Raw genomic sequence first — 21634 nt, forward strand, 5'->3', positions numbered from 1 at the left:
ATTCCTGGTTTTACTGCGTCTGCTTCTGTGGCCTGTGTGGCGAGGCCTTCGAGGAAGCGCCAAACGAAAGGCCCTAGGTTACACAAAGTAGGCTATGAGAGGGGTGGATCCGGTGGGTCTGATGCAGGAAATGCAAGACAGTCCTGGTGGGCTCAATGTCGGTTCTGCAAGGGGGGCCGACGTAGGCCTGAAGGAGACTGTCGACAAAGTCCCGATCGGCCCCACTTGGAACCGATGCAGGCAGCCCTTGCGGGGCTGTTCACATGTTTCTTGCATTGCTAAAAGTGCACATCCCACCAACTCCCCCCGATAGTCCTACTTTGGAGAGATTCGGGCAGCTTCTTTGGATGAACTTACCAAGATACTTTGTTGGGCGAGTTGGTACTTATTCATTATTAATTTCAACAACGCGAACACGAAGACAAAGGACAAGATAAAAGAAAGCGACAGTACATTAATCAATTTTTTGTTTCGGTCAGACCCTCATAGAATGTCATAGGACTGATGCAGACTCTATAGCGCAAGCCGCACATGGGCTTGCCCACATTACTCCCATAGGGGTCCAAAGCAGATAATTGATGGGAAGTCCTAGTCCAAGTTCTCCCAATAAATATTTACTGACGCAATTACGCAATTATTTTATACATGTCTGCCCTACCTAGACAGCCACAATATTAAATTTCACAATAACTCATAACATTATTCTAGCCTAAATGACTTCATATCCATCTTTTTCAGGCTGTGGAGGTGTGCGTTCCGAGCAGTAATATTGTCGTTGTGGCTGTAGGAAGAAGGAAACGAAGATGCATGGGCCTGCTACTGGCTCTCAAGCTGAGACACATCCGCTGCCTCGTGCGGACAGAAGAGAATATAGAGAAGAAATAAAAAGAAGTGGGAGAGAAAGACGCGCGCCGCAACAACAGCCGTCGTCCACTACCGAAGCAGTGACGGGTGCAATGACGGCCTACAACAGATAAAAATCTGTGGCAGGTTAGCCCCGCCGCAATCGACGGCTGTGATCTTTACTTTTTTTTTGACCTACCTGTCCCAGCCCCGTCAGGGCTAGAATCAGCCACTCTTCACCACCTCCCCCGAGTTCAGGCTGTCCATGGCAACCACATGCAACAGTTAGCAATCAGTATGTTTTAGTATTTAAACGCAATTTGTATGAGCGCGAGAACTAAAGCCATGCAATAGTTCTAACCGACTAAAAATCCTAACAACTGTTATACAAATCATCTATAATAGCCTTTTAGGGCAACGTCTAATACAAATAAACTATAAAAAGAATGCTTGCACAATAGTGTGCTGAAACGCTGGTGTGTTGAGTCATGCTACGGCCAATATAAGACCTAAAGCAGCGTTAATTCGGCAGCCCGATTTGGGCTAGCGCTAATTATTACAAGAGTCCGCACTTACGTTGCGTCAGCAATCATTCTTAACAAATATGACAAACATACAGAACTTCTAGTTTCTCTCCCCATCAAGACAAATGTGGGACCTGCAGCGGTTTTATGTGGCAGCCCCAGTTCGGCTGGGTGTTGTTTTTCAACCTAGAGCGCACTTGCCGTTGCAGCTGTCTTCAAATTAACCATAGGGGACCAATTTTGGTACCATGCGGGCGCTCTCGCCTTCCAGCCATTACTGGCAATGTGAGACATAAAGCGGTTTAACTAAGGCTGTCTCATTTTAGCTTCACGAGGGCTTTTCCAAATTGAGGTCTTATTCATATTCCACCCGCTCTCAAGTGACCTACAAAGGGCCGAGTATGGCAGCATGTGGGCATGCTTGTTTTCTTGCCCCACTATACGGCCGATGTTGATCCCACAAAGGTTTTATGCGGGCGGTCTAATTTTGGATCTATGAGGGCTTTTCCATACAAAACCGATATTTAGTTGGGATTGCCCTCCAATATCCGACAGGGGACACTTGTGGTCTAAATGCAGGTATGCGCTCTGCAAATTAGCCCGATCAACGCCGCTATTGGACCCATGCAGCAGAAACAGGGGCAAGCCCAAATGGGGCTTGTTCATGTTTACCCCATCGGGGACCGATGCAGGTTTTATGATGGTTGCCCCAGCCCCAGTTGCCGACATAGGACCTACTGGGATTCACATTCTGTAGTACCTGGGGCGCCGCATGGACGCCTGGATCGGCATTATGTGATAGCGTAAGCTGCCAGCCAAAATATAAAGCCCTGATTTAAACGATTCGTATGAACATGCTTGTGTGGCCTAGGGATAACGCGAATGCAAGGGTCTTGGCAGGCTGGTTCTGATATCACCCTCCCATGTGAAAGCCGATGTTAGAGTTGGATGCGCCTGCCAAAGGTAATGTAAGGAAGACCTACGTTCAGTCAGTACTCAGCCATGTCAGCTGCAAGCTGCCACCTTCCGCGTAACGAAAGCGCTTTAAAGGGTAGGTCTTAATACGTCTAGATTTGGGGGGCGTGGGGTGGCCCACCTAGAACCATGGTGGCCGTCATCTTTGATGGCATCACATGATCTAGGTTGGCCGCAAAGTGTGGCACCTGTTGCGAACGAAAGTACGAGCCATTAAAGGCTTTCGAATTAAAACTTTTATTAGCGTTCTCTTGACGCGGAACGCCGAACGATAAAGTTCTAATGGAAATATAAAAGGGCTACTCTTGACATCGTGCTCGATTTATGCACAGATATACATATACGGCTGTAACCCATCAGGCTCATAGCTGGGCCCTCACTGCATTTCGTAAATTAGCGTTGCAACTGTTCAAAAAAACAAATGCGCAGTCAGAACAAGTTATTTGGCAAGCTAATGTGGACATCTTGTTCACGCTGTCGAATAGTACAATTGAAACAATCGATCATATTATTGAGGTCTCCCCTGCAGTCACTTGAATAAAAACGTGGTTGCCAGAGACTGGCGTCAAATTATTAAGAATCTCATTTGAAGGCCACTCCTGCTCATGTAATGTCCTGCACTCTACCCAGCGCTTTCGCTTTGTTTAACGCCCACCAATTTTCAAAACCGGGGGCAGCAAAGGCGGTTGAAAAATATAGCTCTTTACGAAAAAATTGCAGACATAAATACTTTTCTTTTTGTAGGTATCCTCATGGCAGCCGTTCATTTGTGTATAAGAAACACAACATTGAATTTCATCAGAAACGTTTTCACATGTGGCGGCATGAAGCAACACATTATCATCCTTTGGCCGAGCGAGCTTATATGCGCAAGTATAAAATTACCCGCAAATATATTTTAGGCTTCGCGATGCAATGAATATTTGTAGCGATGTGAGTTAGGTTACATATGTGGGTTCTTTGATTTAAGCTATGGCTGAGCTTTCCTCTTCGGTGATTTTGAGTTTCTTTTGAGACGGGTTTAGAGGAAATATTTCTTTTGATTATGTAGCCGAACAACAGCACATGTCTGTTTAGTATTATAGGGTGAACTATTATAAGCCATGATAAATTATGCACATCAGATAGACGCAGAGAGATTTCATAAGTAGGCTTGCGCCCACTGAAGATATCAATTTTTCCGAGCTAGGAGTTGCTTTTAAAGCAGTTAGTCGGATCAAGGGACGATGAAGAGCAAACAAGTCGATAAGGGATGATACAAACACTTATGTGACAGATTATCCTTGACGTAAAGCTGTGAACCGTTATGCTGCTTTCTCCAAAAGCCCGAGCGTAACAGGCCTGCTGAAATTGAATGCCCAGACGCGAATTCCTAAAGAGAGGGCTTCCCGGTGACAAGATTATCAAATCAACACAATGATTAGCGTGGTGTTTTACGAACAGACAGTTCATTGCTACTTGCTCTTGTAAACTATTTAGGTGCCGGAACATATTTGCAGAACTGCTTGGCACCAGCCCTTTAGAGACGATTACTTGGTGTTCCAGACTAGTTAATGAGGCCCATTTAGGCGCCCAAATACGTCTGTTTAAGTGTGTTGTGTTTATTACGGCCCTAAGAAGTTGTTCTGCCAGCTACCAGGCTCATCGTCACTTTCCTGCACTACGCTAAGCTTTACTTTTAGGGTTCTTTCATCAATCGTTTTACTAGGCTTCTCGGAAGACGGAAATCGGAAGTGTGGCTCAAGTGCACACGTAAATATGGCGGACAGTCATGTTTTATAAGCCATCCTACCACTGACAACGAACATCGCCGCACGACTCCTATAATAAGGGTTTTAAATTGGCAGTAACTACTAATACCAAACAAAAAGCCATATTTTCTTTACTCTGATATTAAGTCACGTGAATTACAGTTGTCGATAATATCCTGAAACCCTACAATACATGTCATAAAAGCTGGCTAGGCAAAAGAGTGCCGCTGGCCCTGGCATTAGTCTGTGCTTTCGCACTATGTTCAGTGATATACTTTTACACCATGCCCAAACCAAACCAACTACAGTAATTGCCCCTGAGAACAAATATATTGTCCTTGTGAAGAAATTTTACACTAAACCACTAAATGCGCAACAATTTGTGAAATGTGCATATTTGCCATGCTCTCTGTGTATATGAGGCCCGTGACGAAGCAACACGAGAGGTCATTTTGCTGCAGCGGAATTTCTTCAGAAGGTAAGAAAAGGGTGCAGGTTTCAGCTCGACTTGCGCGTTTTCTCTAACGTGTGGACAGAAAGGTATTTATCAGGGTACTGCAAGACTGAATGTCTTTTTGCAGCAAGAAAAGCGGTAATGCTTGCTGACGGGTGCTCTCTCATGGGATGCAGTTTGGTACAGCACAGTATACGTTGTGAACGCCTGGTAATGCAATACAAATATTTTAATTCTGTGAAAAAGGCAAATAGAATTTTGAAATGGCTGAGATATTTTCTTCTTTCAATTTGAACTCGTTAGCACACGTACAATTTAAGGCACAGACATTGAACTGGTTAGGTGAATTTGCTAAAAAACATTTTGATAAGGCTGTTCATATAGGGTCGGAATCAGTAAAGCTTATGGCCGGAGTTGAAAAAGAATCGCGGTTGCGATGTAAATATAAGCAATCATCTCCATATATTTTGAAGCAAAATTGCAACAGTACTATGCTTTTCAATAAACTAAGGGCAGTAAGTGAACCATATAAGCACCAAAAACGTAGAGTAGAAGCGAGAAGCTGTTGATTTAGATTTAGGGGGCATGGTAAGTGGAGCTTGCGTGCCCTCTTATCAGCATGAGATGGCTAAACTTCATGCTTACGAAGCTGCCTATGCACTGAATATAGTGAAATCAATATATGGTGAGCTTCAACGCCATGAAAATATATATTATGATCTGAAACATACTGGACTCGTACACAACTGTTAAAGCAGCATGCTGTCTGGTGCTTGCTTCCGCATATATGTTTTTTGTCAGGGCTGCACAAGCTTTTGGTGTTAGGATTTATATGAGGAGCTGTTATTCTTTCAATATTATTTTTACTGTTCCTAACACACATAACTTCTTTTATTCTTCCGGCTGTCTAAATGTTTCAATCTAAAACACAACTTAGCACTGTAATTGGTGCCCTAGCAGAATCACAACGAACGCCCTAGGGCATCCGCAATACAAGGAAAATGGCGTTGTTCACATCAAATATAAACCTTGAATGAAGGTGTTTCCATTATTCGCCCTGTAAGCTGTTCACTCGAAAAAAAAAAGCGTTCTAGTGTCTCCAGAGTGTCTCCAAAGCGTTAGAGTGTCTCCAAAGATTAGAGTTCGGAGAAGTTACATATTTAAAGGCTCCCACAAGAATACAGTAGTCAGAAAAGCTGCGCTATCATTATTTCAAGGCGTCTAATTTATCAGAAACCGAGAGATGGAAGCTCAAAGTGTCTTTTTATTTGTGCTCATAAATCGTAAATCAGCAGCATCTACCCTTCAACTAGACAGAATATTGTTTCTAAGGTGCAAACCTTTCTTGCAGCAGGAGCGCCTTGGCAGGACCCTGTGAGTAGAAGTTGTGCGGAATGTGTGAAAGGATGTGACGTCCTACGTAAGAAGAAACGTCGCTATGTCTATGGACAAGTTTTGAAATCTAGAGACAAATGTTGCTAGATCTAGAAACAAACAAGTAGGCGTGGTACAATTTGTCCCTAGGCAGTCATGCCCACATGGCTTTTATGAAAATATCCCTGCTATACCTTTCCATCGCTCGCAGTCGCGAAGCCCGTTGTCCTGGAGTTTCTACCGCAGGTTTGTTCCTCTTTGTTTCGGCATCTGTATCACGACGTCGCTCACTGTCTTGAGCCGTTTCCCGAGCAAGCTCGGTTCGTTTCCTAATTCTTAGTGCTTCTGTATTCTTGAACCGTGCAGCTGCAATTTAAGAATCAGTAGACTCACGATCCCGCTGCCGTCCTAACAGTTGTAATCAGCACGTCTAACCTGCGCCGCAGTGAAATACGGTCCGGCTTTATTCATTGCTACGCGAAGCAAACACGCGGCCCAGCCGCGTCCTCAGCTTTCCTTACACCATCTTCAGAAATGAGCGAGAACAGGCACAATGTACCCCTTTACAATGCACTGCTCTGCGGCCGAAATGTCTGGAGTGAGATCATAGAGTGAGAGAGAAAGAGAGATGAGAGAGGGAGACGCGCTTGAAGGCGAGCGACAGGTAAGGCGCGGAGGTGAGCACAAGCCGCTTCACGACGCGGCGAGCATGCTCGAAGCCGAGATGGAGGGACCACCGCGCGTAAACGTCTGCTGTCCGTGAAAATTGAGGAGAGGCTGATGCGAGGGGAGAGATGCGGAAGTTGAGGACGCACGAGCGACACACGACTGCTCACTCCGGATTAACCCACGCTTGTGCAACGCTGTCCAGTGACGGCCGCCACGCCTGCAACAGACATGCCCCTCTCTCAATGTCTTACTCTAGCTGTCTTAGAATAGCTTTCGCGTCGCTAGCCGATTTCCCCCCTTCTCGCCAGCTGAGAAGCAGGGGAGTTGTGAGTACTTTTTATGCACGGACAGATATCATGGTGGTCCGCGCAATCGTTCTGTTCCCGCCGCGTTCGCACAAAGGCAGGCGCAATACACTTGCACGGGGGAACCTCACATTACCTACTTTTCTGCTCGCGCGTTTGAAGAAATCAGGCCTACTGGGCCGCATATTGCACCCTAAGTAACTGACACTGAAAACAAACGTTAACCATGGAACTCCTGCAGAAAAGACACCCGAAGAAAAACAAACAAGCCGTCCTTTGCTCCAAAGCACAACAATTGAATCAAGAAGACGTAAAATTTTGCTGACACAACTGATCTCGTTTCCTCGCAATGCTTTGTTTTGCGGCATGTAAATTTATACGCCTTCCTCGAGTTTACAATAGATAGCAGCGCTGAGCTTCTGGGTTACTGCATAGCGCACGTGTAGCCTGCCCGTTCGGCCTTTTTTGCTACGCTTTTGACGATGACGAATAAAATTCGCTGCTAAACTAAATTGCTTCCGCGCGTAAACATACTACCAGGCAGGCGACATGCGTAGCTGATCACAGAGGCAGTTTACACAAGGAATTAGATCGCCAGTGAGGGCGACGAAGTCACGAACAGATGCTCTGCAGTGCCTGCTAAGGCTCGAGATTTCCCACCGGGCCTCTTTCGCAAACAGAAGAAGGGGGATTCGCAAATGAAGCTCTACCACTAGGCCTGCAGTGACGAAAGGCACAGCAGTATCCCGGCTACCATTCTGTCCTCCGCAGGGAAATGCAGTATCTGGCGGGCCGATCAGCTATGCCGCCATGGCAGGAAGTACTCTTTCGATGAGCGAGAAGGGTATTGCGTTCCCGCTAATGTGTTAGTGTATTCTTCGACTGCAAAGGAGCTCAGATTCGACCCGATGTAATTGGCCGCCTACTCCGAACCTGGGAAGAATCGACTAGAAGCACACAGGAACCTGATGAAATCAGAGCTGATAATGTTCTTCTGTGTGCGTAAGGAAAACGGTGCCCCTTTGGTAATCAAATAGAATCCGAAATTTCGAAAGCACGTTGGAAAAAGGGCAAAAACTTCCCCGATCCTAGAAAGGCAGAGGCAGAAAAACTGGACTTGAATGGCAATCGCAGTGCAGTAATTAGTCAATTTCATGATAGCAGCTGGTTCCTCCGTTTCTTTCCTTTTCCTTATCTAAGTATTTTTGCTGGTAAAAATTTCTAAATCGTTTTATCACCTTCTTTTAAAAGCGCGTATTTGCGACAAAAATAGCAATGCACTGATTATAACCTCCCGAAAGCATGTTATTCCCTGTATGCAATAATAAAAAAGTGAAATTGTGTTCGATGCTTAGAAAAATGCAGAAAACTTTAGTTATTAAGTAATGGGAGCCATTTGAAACACATGATGTATTGTGCCGCGTTGTATTCAACGCAACGCTAAAATTTCACTGTAAACTTGAGAAAAACCCGTGCCATATATAAATGTACACAACTGCAGGTACACTGATAAGACTACGGAGCTGTATCGAAATTACCCATGACCGACAAAGTCTATTAAAATCATTGATGTTTATCACATGCGTTTTCAGTATTTTGAGATGTAGAAGATAATTGACAGCTAGAAAAGAAAATATGTTTCTCGTTTCAAAACTCTTTTTTTTTTCTCTTGGGCTCCTGGTTAATTATTAGGCACAAAAAAAACTTCATGTCATCATTGCAGCTGGGATAGTAATTTTGATCTTTTAGGACATTCAAATATTAATCGAATTGAGAGAAGGAGGTTTGCAAAATTCTTCTTGAAGGGTTAAACATACAAACTTTTAAAAAAACATATCTCCAACTCAGAGGTTTGGATTCGTAAATAAAAAGCTAAATGAAGACGGGTTATGTGGTAATTGTGGGGTGCTTGCTACGAAGAAAACGAAGGTTAGCATTTTGCTCAGAGAGATTGCATTTCATTTACTTTTCCCTTACGGGCCGAAGGCATTACATAAACTTTGAGCCAACTTAAAACCAGAACAAAAATATTACAAAACAGAGAAAGAATACGTGGGCTAATGAAAACGATAAAAAAATAATAATATAGAGCACCTAATTCACGCCTGAAAGTTAAAAAAAATTAATTAGAAGTAAACATAAAAGTTTTGGAAATATGGAACATTTTTTAAGGGAAGGCTTCAGCCTTTGCACGCGCTGCAAATTCCGAACCAAATCTAAAGGAATTGGCCTAAATGTCTCTGTCCATCCGTCTTATCCCTAATAAAACAAGCTATAGATGAATATTAAGCGATGCATGTATTCTTATGTCATATATCATGTCTGCCATATAAAGCGGTGCTGATAGGCTCGGGGTAGAAAATCTATTTGTGGATATGCTGGCAAAGAACTCGTCTACTGTGGCCAACAACAAGAATTCTGCAGTCGATAAGCGTTCGCGTAACGGTCGCCGATTGGATCCAGATAGCACTGTGATTTATGGATGTTTCGCCAATACATTACGTATTAAAATTTTATTCAGTGCAAATGTAAATATAAGCTTTATTGCTATGATCGAAATTTTACTTCATATGTCAAGTGTCTAATTCTTTGAAAGCTTAGTTTATTTATTGTTTTAGTTATAGATCCCTACATAGTGTATGCTGAATTGCTGTTAATGGATACAAGGCTTGTATTTTTTTATGACAGAGAGCACTAATTAATGGGTTACATTTCATATTTGTTTGAAGGATGAACTCAACAATCTCCTCTCATGCTTTCACTCATGGCTTTTTTTTGTTTTGTCAATTTCAACGTCCCTCAGGAACTGGCACGACTATCATTTGTGCACACACGATAGATCATTTCAGCATTCTTCATTATTAGTTCTGTCTAGCCTTTGACCTCAATCTCCTAATGGTCCTGTACAAGTAAAGTTTATCGGTAGCCGACGGCGATTTCTAGCTCGTAATAGGTTCACATAGTAATGTGTTTTATGACGCACTGCGTCCGCTTTGAAACTAACAGGGCTTGTCCAACAAACATTTTTGTTTGGTCAGGGGAGGTTTATGGCGGTACTCGAAGTAAAATTTAAAATAGCCATTGTACCCGTTTATGGAGATGGTAGCTCTAGAGGTGTACGTAGGTTTTTATTAGCTTCTGTGCAGGCAAAAACCTGTGAACATACCTCATTGTTACAGAGCGTCAGCTCTACTCCTCCCTAGCAAAACGTCTAGGTGAATGAATGGAAGTGTTGTGAGCTTAAAATATCACACTGTGAAGCTAACATCATCATTTGGATCGTCGTGCCCAGACACGAGAGCACTATGCTATCGTCGCAGCTGCTGCCGTTTCGTGTAAAACTGCACACACTGTCATTCCATGCAGTAAACATTGTTGTCTTTCTTAAGTTTCAACTGCAAAATATTGTCGTGATGTGCAGTGAACATCATCTTTTTAATGAAGTTCCATGCCCGCAACACTTTCTTTTAGGGTAGGTAAATACATTGTACATATAGACATCTCGTGAAATAAAGAGACCGCACAATGCCGAACATTGCCGAAGATCGTCGAACAACGAGCAGCCAGACTAACCCGTAGCTTAGAAGCTTGCCAAGATTGGTTCAAGTAGAGTGAACCGCTAGAAAAGGTTTAATTTACGTCATGAGCATTAAGTTTCAGCGAAAAATAATATCCAACAAGGATTATACAAAGATTAAGGAGATTAGCGTAGCAAGGCTTTCAGAACGGTGTACGAGCACTTACCAAAAAAGTGTCACCCCAAGACGGTTCAAAACTTACACCGTCCTTAATTAACGGTTGTATTGTTTGAAGACAGAAAAATAACTGTCCGTAACCTTTTTTTTTTCACGAAAAAAAAAGTGACTGCAACGTGTGGTAGATTTGTATTGTTCGACAATAAAAATATATATTTAAAGAAATCTTTCCTAATTATTCTAATTTCCCCAGTTCATTTGATATTCTAGACGTGCTTGTAAGTGCGTCCGTAGCAAACCTATATATTCTAGCAAACCTGGATCTCCGCAGTGGCCGCCAGATTGTCACCCAGCACCTCCACCAAATGTTAAGGAAAATGTACACAGCGGTAACCGCTAGTTGACTGCCAGAAGTACTCGCCACCAGGACGAACCCAGCTTAGCTTGAGCGTCGCCTTCTTCACAATACCACACCAGCGCGTAGTCGTCATTTCGATACTGTGCTCCGTAACACTATCCCGAGAGCTTAATTTTTATTTTGAAATGCCCAAAACATTAAATATTTGCATGTGACAAAAGATAAGCGTTGTCCTGGAAAAGCATTTCAATTGTGTGTTTATTTTTGCTCAGCAATAAAAAGCACCTCGCCCATATAGTATTTCCTTCCACCGTGCTCAATCGTGATGAGGAAGGATTCCCGCTTGCTTGTCTGTAATTTCCTTGTGTTCCAAGGACTAGAAATCTGGTTTAACTACTTTAACTACTCCCAGCGCACTCTTTTAATAAACAGGGCAATATTGCGAACATATTGGAAAGCTTTATAAATAGTGCGGAAAAAACGATATCAAGCTAACATACTAGCAAAGGTAAGAAATAGGCAAAATCATATTAGAATATATATGAAGACATCCGAGCGAGAAATATTGATTTAAGCGTTAATTTTGCAATAGTTCTGCATTTAACAACTCTGAGAGTAAACATTCCTTCTCGGCCTATGAGGCAGTATGTTAGGCGAGACCTTTAAACCGTTTATATTGCTCATTTCTTCCCGTAGTAGCAGGCACTTGTTCATAAAATATATTATTATTTGGAGATAAAAATCCGCCTTTCTTTTTCTCTCCGGTAGCTAGCAATTCGAATCTGTCCAACCCACGTCAAATGGAGTCCAAATCTTATATCTTTTTATATAGACATCCTTTTCCCCTTCCCCTAAAATTTTCTTTACGAAAGTACTCAATTGGGGGCAGCGCCTGTGCCGTACTAAAAGTACTGCTACAAATATACTTTCCACTATTTTTGTTTGATCATCACAGTTGCATTATGAGCCGCTGTGGAATCATGACTCGGCGTTCCTGTCCTAAGTTTGAGAAAAGCCTCCATAACTCTAGCAGCAGGACTATTGCTTGTGGCTCGGTGGCCTGAACGGAAGAATGACCCGAGTGATGTTGCGGCATCTCTGCCTCGAAGCGCCCCTAGTTTTGCTGCATACAATTTATTATATTTCCAGTTTATCCTTACTGCGACTTAACTATCGCAGCTTCAACAGCACTATGCCAGATAAGATGTGAATGAATGATCTACTGGGAGCCGCAGAGTAAAATACTGGTATTAATACTATCAAGTCGCAGTCATGACCAGCCTCTCTGCAACGAGAGGCATGTAAGTGAGATAAAAGATAAAAGGTTCGAAATCTTGCAAAGTGAAAATACCGAACAGCAAGTAAAGAACACATTACAAAGCCGAACAGCTGTTCACATCACTGAATTATCTGTTAAAAAGGAACACGTTTAGCTCATTGACCCATTCACGTTGGCGGGAGCGCGATGAAAAGTGAGTGCATAGCGGCTTTCTTGCGTTAACGCCTATTTTACTTACAAATTTCACGACTTTTTTTCCAATTTTCATACAGACAAAAAACATGCAGTGTTACAACTCGTCATTTTCAATACATCGCTTGCCTTAATAAAGAACAACGTCTATCATTTCGCTAGCGATAAAATGATTATTGTCCTTCCTATACACCCTATATTTTTTTAGTACAATCCCCTCGAGCACTGAGTTCACAGACTTCCCATTTGCGATGCGAAAGACACGGGAAAACGCTGCGATTGCGATTTCTGCTGTCAACCAGCCCTGTTTCAAGTCGGATACTGCACTTGAGGGAAAGGTAGAAGTCGTATGGTGAAACGCCTACTCAGGCCACTTAGCGACACTGCTCACTAAGGCGCTCGATGTTTTGGCACTCGAGCGGTATGACCTGATACTGCGGAAGTCGAAACGGAGGAATTGATCTCGTACCGCAGCCTCACGTTAAACTTGAAACATTTTATAGAGAGCTTACCCACTATCACAAAATTCCCTAATAAAATGACAAGAAATCGCCTGAAGGAAAGTACCAACTTCTTACCAATCATCTTTTTAATCAACCTGCGGTAGACGCACGCATATTGCCCAAATGTAAAAGCTCAACTTTCGCTAGGTTTGATAAGACCGCTAACCTTAACCATATCTTTCCTCACCCCCCTCCCCCAAAGGCTTTCTTAGAAGCTCCTTAACTTGAGGCCCCGTAGGACGGGCTGCGCAACGCAAACACCAATGTTGAATCGGGCGCTCTTGATCGCGAAGTCAACGCAAGTCACCGGATGGCGGCCATTTGCCTCTTCCACTAAGAACACACTGGAACTCTTCTTCCGAAAAGTTGTTTTCTTTCTGTATCTTATAAAGTCGGGCACCGGTATTTTTGCATGTCCTTTATATGGGATGTCAGCTCCAGAGAGCAGGCAAGTGATCTTATTCAAATGGAGAAAGATGCCAGAACCATAATTTGCGCGTATACACCCAGAAAGATAAGCGATGGCAAGGAACAGAAACGCTCCGTAAGAATGACATTCAAAAGCTTCTATTTTGAAGAGCTGCTTCGAGGCTGGCGCATTAAAAATGCCGAATATCCAAAGACCGCTAGCTAGTGTATTGTATCCACCTGTAGACACTCCATAAGGCGTTTAATTTCAACATATATGCATGTGCAGTTGTAAGACTTGTATACTCAAAATTTATAATTCAACGCTCAAAAAACTCTCGGCTATTTGAATTGAACAACGAAACGTGGAGTTTAAAAAACGTGGCAAACGATTCCTACCTTCTTCACGTATTTTGCGCTCTGCTTGCCAGATGTCCTTAATATGTAACAAAATGTTTGGTTTTTTTTTTTTTTAGCTGGGAGAATGAGTGTGTTGTCAATCGTAGTTTAGTTGGTCGGTGTACCAGGTTCTTGACAGAAGTTTTATGTCCAGCTTCCATCGACTCTCTTTGCAAAAGGACGCGCTGGAAGAGGATCAATGTCCGATGTCTACACCAATGCCAGTGGCTCAAATGGGCTCCCCAATAGCGGGCGCAACCCCACCAACTCCTGGTGTTCAGCGTCTTAGCAGCCAGGCTCACCGCATCCTTCCCGCGCGCGCTGTCCCCACAAGCATAAATTGCTACATATTCGCGAGCCCGGTCTCTTTCACCTTCCTCTCTTTTTTTCTTTTCGCACTTAACAAGTCTCGCACGGCTGCACGCGAAAGGCTCTTCACCGTTAGCACCTTCGACCCGTTTTTCTCGCTACTTCCTATACCCGTCCCCTCCGCTTCCCGCACGGCTCCACTGAAGTCTGGTGTCCAACTGAGGGGGAGCCCTTCAGAGGACGCAGGGGACGTAAAAGCGTGCTTTTTCTGCGCCCCACCGCCCACTGTTCTTCACCGCTCCGGTAACATAGGTAAGAGGGATGCGTACACCGTAAAAAAAAAAAACAAAGCAAAATGTATGAAAATGAAAAGCACTGCGTGGCAGGAAGGGGAAGCTTCTGGGTAGATAATGCTTGCGGCAACAAGAGGGTGCGAGTAGGGCAACAGGGAGCAATGCGATGGTCCCCCATTGAATGCTGCTTGTAGCATTGAACATGAAATCTATACCGTATTTATCGTCACTGTACGTGCAAGGCATTGGTTGCGTGTGCAATCATATCCCTTCAAAATATTCTCGCACTTCTAATGTTTCTTTGGAAAATTTATCTAATCTTGTAATTCGTCGAAACATTTGACGCCTCAGTCTTTCACAGCATTTACTTTCATAACTGGATAATAAACACATTTTTTCTTCAATTTCGTGATACGATTCCTCCTAAGTTGATAATCCGCATGAATTTGCCGTTATTATGTGCAACACGAAGCCGCTTTTTATTTACTTCTTACCGAAGACCAGGCCTGACAGGGACAACCTTCGGGCAAACATAGCCTGTACTTATGACGTTACATCTTATGCACTCACCGCCATGTAATTATTGAGCAGGCGTGTGCATCCTCATTTAAAATTTTTATTTTTTTTATCACGTCTACCTTATTTTTTTGCTTTTTCAGCCCACTTATTCTATAGCGCCCTGCTGGCCGTTATGACATTTTAATAAATGTACATTTTAATAAATAAATAAAATACTGTGTAGTTACTGCGTTGTCCGTGCTGTGCGAGAAACTCCACTGTCAGACGATTGCTACGTCATCTGAACTATCGTGAAGCCAGGGAGTTTGCATGGTGAGACGCCTGAGGCAATGCAAGCATGAAATTTTGTTTGAATGACGCCGGGAGCTACTGCCAATGCCCCTATAAATTCTGAGATTTTTATAATACGAATGTATTTATCTGTGTTGACAATCCTTATCCTTCACGAAATATGTTGTCGACATTGGCCTAATGTCATGTGGGCTCTGGCTGCTGTATTTTTATTTCATAATATTAAGTTACCCTGATAATCCAATGTCGCCGTTGTCACCCTTTTGAGCGACAAATCACAGGCATGCCACTAGCAGATAGTAAATGGCTGCCTACCTGGCCACTCAGCAATTTATCGTTGGCTTTTGCGACTTAACCAGACCACACGATATCAGAAATTTGGGAGCAACTGCATCTCGTGTTGCTCCCAAATAATGTCGAATAAAAGTCAACCTTCCAGTCCTCTTGGATCCTGAATCAAGTACGCTATCGGTAAATTAAACTAATATAATTGAGCAAACTGTACCATTTGTATATATATTGTAGGGGTGTGTTTATTCAGATGGATATAGCCGGTCAGGAGGAACTCGCAGCGGAGCGTCAGGCGTGGCGAACCAACAAGGCCGCGACCAACTTCTTCGTCCTCGAGCGCGCCAGCACGCGGCGCATGGCAGTGGCTATGAAGATGAAAGTTACCACACTACATTTTCCCCCCGGGTAGAGAAGGAGCCATCCTGGCGACTTATGGAGCCGACAGAACAGACGGGTCATAGTATGGCTTGATTCAGTTGACATGAACTGTTTCGCGTCCACGGCGACGCAAGTCCGCAGAGGGCGTAACAGGCTCAACTACGTAGTTGACAGGAGATGTTTGTTGGATGACTCGGTATGGACCATGATATCGAGCAAGAAGCTTCTTTGAAAGGCCGGTGGTTGTGGCAGGGACCCAGAGCCATACCAGGCAGTTAGGTGCATATGTAGAAGGCTCGCCGGTGTCGCGGTGGTGTTTTTGTTGCCACTGGTTTTCTGTTGTAAGCGAACGGGCGAGCTGACGGCATTCTTCTGCGTACTGGGCGGCGTCCGAGAGTGGCGTCGATTCAGAAACATCAGGGCGGTAGGGAAAGAGCGCGTCCATTGTACAGGTTGGCTCGCGTCCGTAAAGAAGAAAGAAGGGAGAGAATCCAGTGGTGGTTTGTATCGCAGTATTGTACGCGTAGGTTACGAAGGGAAGAACGTGGTCCCAGTTGGAATGAGCGTCGTTGACGTACATGGCCAGCATGTCACTCAGAGTACGGTTGAAGCGCTCGGTCAAGCCATTCGTCTGAGGGTGGTAAGAAGTTGCGGTGCGGTGGATGATGCGGCATTCTTTCAGTAGTGCCTCAAGAGCTTCGGACAAGAAAACGCGTCCGCGGTCACTGAGCAGTTCCTTCGCAGTCCCGTGGCGAAGAATCAAGTTGTTGAGTAGGAACAAAACAACGTCTCTTGCGGAGGCAGAGGGTAACGGTGATATTTCAGTGTAGCGAGTGAGATGGTCTACTGCCACGATAATCTACCGGTTTCCAGTGGAAGTAGTAGGAAGAGGGCCATTGAGATCTATGCTAACGCGGTCAAACGGACGAGCAGGGCAGGGTAACGGCTGCAACGAAACAGGGGACTTCTGTGGAGTTTTTCGGCGTTGGCAAGATTCGCAAGCCCGCACAAAATGTCGTACAAAGCGGTACATTCCACGCCAATAAAATCGCAGACGTAGGCGCGTGTAGGTTTTCAATACGCCACCGTGGGCACACTGTGGGTCACCATGGTACGTAGCACAAATGTCGGCGCGGAGATGACGCGGGATGACTTGGTGCAGGTGCTGCTGGGTACGTTCCCATCCACCCTGGAACTTAGAAGCCGCACATTGACCTCTGCTTCCACCATGCCAGACCAGACCAACTTCTCCGTCCTCGAGCGCGCCAGCACGCGGCGCATGGCAGTGGCTATGAAGACGGAAGTTACCACACTACATTATATATATATATATATATATATATATATATATATATATATATATATATATATATATATATATATATATATATATATATATATATATATATATATATATATATATGTATATATATATTGCGATGTGCTAGGCGACGAAGTGAACAGTGCAGGAGCAAAGCAGAAAACGAGGAATACAGAATAAAACAGGGCGTTCGAAAGGACGACCGTGTCTGTTTGTTCTGCTTAGCAATATATACGACTGAAACATAAAAACATACACACATAACAGCCACTACAAATATTCCAACTCTCAACAAATAATTCGCCCTTGCCTATGGAATATAGTTTTCCATATACTTCCTATTAAGACGAGTGAGAGTGCCTCGTAGTTTTTCAAATAGAAAACCATCATGATCTGTCAAATCGGCGAGTAGCCGCTATTTTCGTCTTACGAAAATAGCTGCACGTGAAAGAAATACGCGAAATACCTGAAAGTCGTTTTAAGAAACGAAGTAACACACATATTGGATCAAACAAAAAATGACAAGAATGTATAAATATTCTACTCCTTTACCGGCAGGCGCTTAAGCGAGGCTTGTTATCTGTTGTAGCATGGGGTTGTGGCGGTGCCGGGCGCCTCTGTCGTCAGTTACATTGCCCCGCAGAAGCAGCCAATCCACGAACCGCGCAAAGGAGCTTTTTCCGAGGAAGCGTACTGCGGTTGTGCAAACCCCCGCTGACGCTGCATATTTACCGAGGGGGGCGGGTTGTATTGACCTCAGCGGTTTCTATCGAGTGGTTTCTATCCAGCGTTGCACTACTATGAAGAGAAGAGGATTGTCCTTGTCAAGATGCGCAGCCATTTCCCCTCTTTGTGTGTTTGTTTTTTTTTTTGTCTGTTGAGGGTTGCGCCTGCGTGCTTGCATACGTTTTTCCCCATTTCCGTCGAGTCCTATCGGCCAGAAAAACCTACGGAGGTATCAACCGGCGTCCTCTCAAGTAATCAAATTATTTTTTCGTATTCAAAGAAAACTGCAGGCTTCTCTATTGGGCGAACCCATATTTTATTGCTTTTATTACATGCCGAGCGTTCGCACACGCACCGGAATAGACTTGCATCGTGATGGTTGGCCAAGACACTTTACTTTGGCAAGACGACATCAGCCTGACTATAGCCGCAGCCGCAAAAATGCCTTCACTCTATATCTACACACTCTAGTGTCAACTTCAACGATGTTATTGCTATCATCTCATGCTACCTGGTTCGTCATACTACACATATCGTTTAACTATATATCTCGTCTTCATATTCCGTACCCAACCCTTGCTTCTTTACTCTTGAATTCGGGAACGATGTGATTAACTAGTAGTTGTTCTGCGACCCACTCGGCTCATTTGTTGTCATTTAAACTAGATCCATCAATTTCCTTCCTATAACTCGGAGCGCTATTTTCAAATGCTGCTCACTCCTTTTCTTTTTGTGTCCACGTTTTCCGCGTTGGTGACTACTAATAACCTAGAACTCGTGTATATTTTTCATTTATGATGTGCTTGTAAACTCCTGTTCATGTTCTTAGCCGACTTGCTAATTCGCTCCACCCCGAGCTATCCCAGTTTGATGGCTCCCATTTGTTACCGCTGCCTCTCGCAGACAGATATATTGCCATCCAAGTGCCAGTGCCTTGCTACCTATTGCAACCTGCTCGTCTCTTCAGGAACTCCATTTGGGCTCTTCTTAGTGTACTTCTCTGGTTGGGCTTTCCGTTCGCCTTCTGCCGCTTCTGAGGACTATAGGCCTAGAACGCATTCCACCCTCAAAACCCTGGCTCTACATCGACACTGGCGTAATTAGCGTAGCGCATGAAAAGCACTAATTTGTGTCTTCTATTCGGTGTTTCCCGTGGAGCCATCCGCTGGGTCCTTCGGCTGGCTCAACCACATTTACCTGGTCTGTGACCTCCTGCGGATAGTATTTCTCCTTTCCTAGGAGCAAACTTTATTTCTCGCCCATTCTAAGGTATGATCTAGACACAACTCGTTCTCCGTCGCTTGTGTTGAGGAGTTATTCACACGACATCGTCCGATCTACAATTCGTGATACGTATGTGGAGCTTCATTAAGTACAAGGGCCAATGGCCATAGAACGCATGCTAATTTGCATACTTTACTTTTTTAATCATTCTCTCCAGTAGGCCGTTCAGGAACGGTTGAAATGCATTATTCACCGCATTATCGTTTCCTTTTTCATCCGCAAAGAACACGTCTTGTTTTTGATTAATGTCAAACTTCCGTCTTGGACCTTACGGTTGCCTGGTTGTCTCTTTCGCTAACTGAAACAAATCATTATTGCCGACATCATTGAGCATAGGCCATTTGCTATAATTAAACGCCCTTTCCTTAGCGTCATCAAAAAACTAGCTCGAGGATTACAAATAGACTTAGATGATAATAACAACCTTTAAATTGACAGGAAACTTGCTCTAGGGCCGGTGAGCCTCCGCCGGTGCTTAACCATGCTTCTATGCGAGAGCGCTGTTTTGATCAGTTAATAATCACGAAGACCTTAGATAGCCCACATAAGTAAGTATGAGCAATGCAGAAAAAAAAGACGTGATAAGCCCGTTGCCGAGTGCTGAAAAGCTGGCTCTCTAGATATCTTCGAAAAAGGCGCCTTAATTAGGATTAGTTCCGTTCCTCCGCACATTTTTGACCCTGTCGCTCTCCGCAGCCTCAATAAATAGAATGATGGTATATATAGTTAAAAAATATAAAAATAATTATATATAGGAAAAAAATGAGCATGATAGCTACTGCTACCACACCTTTCAAAGGGAACGCACCTATATTCCATCCATCCATCCATGTGCTTTTAGGCATTGAACATTTGCATTATGTGACGTTCGCAAGCGTTCCAACAGCAGCATATTTCTACGAAGTAAAACTTTGAAGACAAAAACGTCACAAACAAAAAAAAAGCAGTCATCTACGACCCTGTTTAATATTTTTGTAAACACGTAAGTATCTTGCTAGACATTGGTTCTCAAGCTGTGAACAAACCTATCATATCAATGCTTGAAATCTGTAAAATAATTTCTAATGCAACCTTCCACAGTGCCAGCTGTGGCTATTCGAGCTAACAACTCACAAAATATGCTTATCTGTAATTCCCGAGAAATAAAAAAAACATGCGAAAAAGTTAGAAAAAAAATTGCGAGTCAGAAGGCCATTTTTTTCGTTATGTTTACAGCAAAAACTGACGTGCGTTAGAGAACAGGTAAAAGGGCTCTCACAATATGTGTGAGACTTATTTCTTATAGTGGGACACCTCATTTCTCGAGGTGCTCGTTGCCCACCGTATTTAGTAATTCCGGTCAAGCAGAAATTCTGCCTGGTGGCCAGTGCAGACGTGAGCGGTCTCCGATAATACATGTCAAATAGAAGGTGCGGAGAGCATTCGACAGCTACTTTCAGATCGCAATTGGCCGCCTAACCATATCCCTAATCATGAATCTATAAAGCAACTATATCTTACCGCAACTCATATATAGTGCAGAAGTGTGGATGCTGACGAAACGAAATAAACTAAGGCAAACTCAGCGATCTATAAAAGAAAATACAAGATGTAACTTTCAGAGTCCGGATGGCAGCAGAGTGGGCCAGGGAACGAACACACGGAATTATTTTCTTGTGAAAAGGAAGGCAAAATATACACATCAGAATTCACTGCAGTGAGAAGACTAGACCAAAAATGGCCATTGAGGGAAACTAATTGCCCCCCCCCCCTCTCCCCTCCTAAAGAAAACTGAGACAACCTGCAATGGCCATGCGGCGCTAGTGAAACGCAGCGTTCAGCGCCGCCACTGGCGGCGCTGAGTAATCTGAGGGGACGGCGCAGTCGGGTTACATTCGCGTTGACCTAAACCATAGGCTCCAAGGGCTCCAAGGGCTCCGAAGGCACCCAATGCATTCACAGCATACACCAGTCGCTCGGAACGCGACTTTTAGCCAACATTGTTTTACGTGGCATATGATATGATTGGAGAAATGCCCATAATGGCTCTTTTTTCTTTGCTCAACTTGGCTCTTTTTTCTTTGCTCAACTTGCGGTGAAATTATTTATTTTTCAGTTATTCAAGCTCATATTTGTCGAAAATGTAGCCACATTAAATCAGTTCTCTGCTGCAAGAATACAACGAGCAAGAGAGCAAGTACACAAGATCAATATATCCAGATGCTTGTCACATGCTTGTCGACGTATTGGCATGAAAACGAGGCAAAACGAAGTGAGGGGCATAGTTTGAGGAGCGCGTGCCGGTGAATCCGGCACTGAAGTTCGAATTAGTCGCATGGTTTGTTCTCTTCACGCAGTTTGGATAATCATTGAGGAATGCAGCCCCGCTGCTTAAACCTTGAACGTGGATCTCTACTCTCCCTTTACACGCTACTTGTGAATAACATCCGAGATTATAAGTAGATATCTAATCGCCGTTCTAACTCATTTTATAGTCGTGTTCAATTACCTCAG

This window comes from Amblyomma maculatum, chromosome 3, assembly GCF_055883805.1.
Source record: "Amblyomma maculatum isolate TAMU_Amacu chromosome 3, ASM5588380v1, whole genome shotgun sequence".
Classification (NCBI taxonomy): domain Eukaryota; kingdom Metazoa; phylum Arthropoda; class Arachnida; order Ixodida; family Ixodidae; genus Amblyomma; species Amblyomma maculatum.